This window comes from Macaca nemestrina, chromosome 9 (assembly GCF_043159975.1).
Source record: "Macaca nemestrina isolate mMacNem1 chromosome 9, mMacNem.hap1, whole genome shotgun sequence".
Lineage (NCBI taxonomy): Eukaryota > Metazoa > Chordata > Mammalia > Primates > Cercopithecidae > Macaca > Macaca nemestrina.
The window spans coordinates 2105611-2109239 of NC_092133.1; the positions used below are offsets into that span (position 1 = coordinate 2105611).

Consider the following 3629-nt stretch of genomic DNA (forward strand, 5'->3'; position numbering starts at 1 on the left):
CTGATCCAGCTGTATTCCTGTACATACGGCCAGGGCAGCTCCACTCTTTGGAGGCTTGTTGGGGTTGGGGGTGGGAAAGGGGGCAGAAAAAGTGTGGCCCCAGAGTGCAGAGTGCAGGACCGGCAGGGGTCCACCTCCTCCCCAGCCTTCCTAACTGGGAGGGAATGGAGATCTGTCACTGGCTGGGGAGACCCTCACCCTGGGGAGGGGGGGTGTTTGTCCCTGCCCCCGCCACATTTGAATCCTTCCTGTATTCAGTCATTAGTTCACTGAGTCAGTGCTGGGGCCTGTGGGCATCTTTCTGTTCCTGTCTCCGCTCAGTGTCCAGCCTTCATTCCTTCTCAGCACCCCAGGGGCAGGATATCCATGGCCCCTCCATCCTCTGGTTTGGCCAGTGGGGAGTCCCAGTGGGAGAAGGGAGCAAGGGAGGACCGAGTGACAGGCAATGACTCCCCTGGACCCTCCCCGAGCCTCTCCACAGGGCCTCCCACGCCAGGCCCAGCCCAGGGCGCCACACTGCCCCCGTCTGCACCTCAGTGGATCACCGTATTAGTCTGCTTTCATGCTGCTGAGAAAGACATAACCGAGACTGGGTAATTTATAAAGAAAAAGAGGTTCAATGGACTCACAGTTCTGTGTGGCTAGGGAGGCCTCACAATCACAGCAGAAGGTGAAAGGCAGGTCTTACATGGCAGCAGCAAGAGATAACGAGAACCATGCAAGTGGGGTTTCCCTTTATAAAACCATCAGATCTCATGAGACTTATTTACTACCATGAGGACAGTATGGGGGAAACCGCCCCCATGATTTAATTACCTCCCACCGGGTTCCTCCCGTAACGTGGGAATTATGAGAGTACAATTCAAGATGAGATTTGGGTGGGGACACAGTCAAACCATGTCAATCTCTCTTCTTTAAACTCTGTTACATCACCCACACGAGTGACCTGTCTCCTACTGGGACCCCGGCTGGCCTTCACTGGACTCCGGACACGGTTGGTTGTAGGATGGGCGAGTGTCCTAACCCATGGACGGCCTGGACAGGGAGGAAAGACCTCTCCACGTGACTTTTGCCAGAGCCTCAAAGCAGCCCTCAGAGCATTCCCGCACCTCCTTTACGGGGCTCGCCTTTCCTGGAGCCTCCTCTATGTGTGGCCCTGCGTGAAGCACCTGGGCAGTGAATCAGGTGACCCACAGCCCTCTGCAGCCAGGCCACCCTGAGGGGCGGGTGAGATATTCTGCCAAGATACCACAGAAATTCTACCTATGTCCTTCCCCTTACCTCAATGAACTCCAGCATTGCAGAGCTTGGAAGAAGCTTGTGGCTTAGGGAGCTTCGTGGGGAAGATGCCATGAGAGGGGCCTTGGAGAAGAGATGGTGGCCCAGGAGGAGCTGGGCACCCTGGACAGGCAGAGCCTTCGAAAGAGGCACAGAGTTCCTTTGAAGAAGTCGGATTGGCTGTAGCTGGCAGAGGGGAACAAGAGTTGAAGCACTGGGCCACCCCCCATGGCCCCATCCCCCACTAGAAGAGCTGCTGGTGAAGGCCCAGCTGTTCAGCTATCCTCTGCCTGGCCAGCCCTTTTCAGACAAAGCAGAGCCACTGTGAGGCCACCACCTGTGGCCGCCCTCTGGGTGGCTTCTCTGTGTTGAGGGCAGCTCCCTTGGGCAGTACATAGAACTCACCTCCCCCTTCCGCTTGGGGGGCAGGAAGTAACTCAGGCTCTGTCCATCAGAGGCTCGGATGGGAGAGTTCAATTTGTAGGAGAGTATTTGGTGGCCGAGGTAGCTGCTATGGTCTGAAAGTCTGTGTCCCCCACAAACTCACATGCTGGAACCCTAATCCGAGATAGGATGGTGTTGGAGATGAGACCTTGGGGGTGATCAGGTCAGAGAGGCAGAGCCCTCTTGAGGGGGATGAGTGCCCTTAATGAACGAGGCTCAGGGGACAGCGTGCTTCCCTCCCACTGTGAGAGGGCGCAGCCAGAAACGCCGTCTAAGACTGAGGAAATGGCCCTCACCAGCCGCTAATTTGCCAGCACTTTAATCTTGAACTTCTTGGCGTCTAGGACTGAGAGGAAGAGATGTCTGTTGTGTACAAGCCGCCAGTCTATGGTCTTTATCACAACAACCTGAACAGACTCTGCAGAGGCTGAGGCACTTGGATTTTGGTGGTGGCAGTGGCAAGGGTCGTTCCTGAGGGGCAGCGAGGTCTGGGTGCTGACCGGAAGTGGCCCTGATGTTGGCCGCAGCATCAGGCAGCAGAGCTGGTTCCTGCATCCGGGGTCCAGGGGTGGCCGCTGTGGGGTTTCCTCCTCAGGTTGTCTCTGCATCATGGTCTCCGGCTTAGGCCCGTGCTGACCTGGGGCCTGCATCCTGGGCTCTCCCTATAAGTGAGCTGCCTGACGCTCAGTCCTGAAACTCTCTGAGCGGATTCCATGGGATCTAGCAGACACACGAGAAAGCAAGCCATGCACAGCTCTGTGGACGACCCCACCTCTCCCCGCAACCTCTCCCCCTCACCTCTCCTCCCCTCCTCTCCCCTACCTTCTCTCCTGCACCTCTCCTGCACGTCTCCACAACCTCTCCCCCACCTCTCCCCCACATCTCCCCCATATCTCCCCCCATCTCTCCCCCATCACTCCCCCCACCTCTCCCCCACCTCTCTCTCCCACCTCTCTCCCCCACCCCTCTCACTCACCTCTCCACCGGCCTCTCCTCCCACCCCTCCCCCACCCCTCTCCCACCTCTCCCCCACCTCTTTCTCCCACTTCTCCCCCACGTCTCCCCCACCTCTCCCCCACCTCTTTCTCCCACTTCTTCCCCACGTCTCCCCCACCTCTCCCCCACCTCTCCCCCACCTCTCCCCCACCTCTCTCCCCCACTTCTCTCCCCCACCTCTCCCCCAGCACTGTCAATACCAGCTTGGTCAAAGTGGAAGTCCGATTTCCTTTGCTGGGGAATGCTTGGTAGCCTTAGGAGCAGGAGAGTTGGAAGATTTTCCCATGCGCTCATCTTTTAATCAAAGCCACTCTGGAGGCCCTGATTGCTAATCAGGGAGTGTAATGGAAACAGAGCCACACGCCCACCTTGCCATCAAGGTGCCTCTTTCTGTTTTTAAGAGCTATGAAACCATTATATAAAAACATGAAATTGTTATTTGTAAGGGACGAGCCGTAATGAAAAGAACACTCCTGAAATATCCTTTCAAAGGCAGATGGGAGAACAAAACTTTGTGGGTGTGAGGCGGCAGCAGCTCCTGGGAGGGTCAGAGGTGGGGTGAGGTCCAGGATGAAGCCCCAGGCCAGGGCAGTCTCTGCTTGGACCTGGGGCCCTGGGTTCCTGGGTGTGGCCTTGCTTTCGTGCCTCACTGAAAATGAGCTCACGGCAAGGCTGGGGAGGCAGCGAGGAAGCCCTGGTACCTGGGTTGGATGGAGCCCAGCTGAGTTTGGTTTCTGTTCTCCCACTCACAGGCTGCATGACTCTGGGCGAGGCGTGGCTTCCTCCCCTGTGACCTGGGGTAACAGTAACGCTGCTGACCTCGCAAATCCAGGCAGGGAGTCTCAGATGATCTGTGCTGTCTCCCCTCCTAGAGCCTGATGGGACGGGCCCCCAGAAGCAGCCACCTCCTG

At 57.3% G+C, this 3629-nt stretch overlaps 1 long non-coding RNA gene across 1 annotated transcript; it reads right to left on the reverse strand.

Moving 5' to 3' along the window:
• Nucleotides 1-235: 235 nt before the first annotated feature.
• On the reverse strand, nt 236-3428 carry LOC105470835 (uncharacterized). Its single transcript, XR_980801.2, has 3 exons — nt 2919-3428; nt 1684-2442; nt 236-1464 (listed from the first exon to the last, which is right to left on the reverse strand). It is a non-coding gene; the product is annotated as an uncharacterized lncRNA (long non-coding RNA).
• Between the last annotated feature and the right edge of the window lie 201 nt (nt 3429-3629).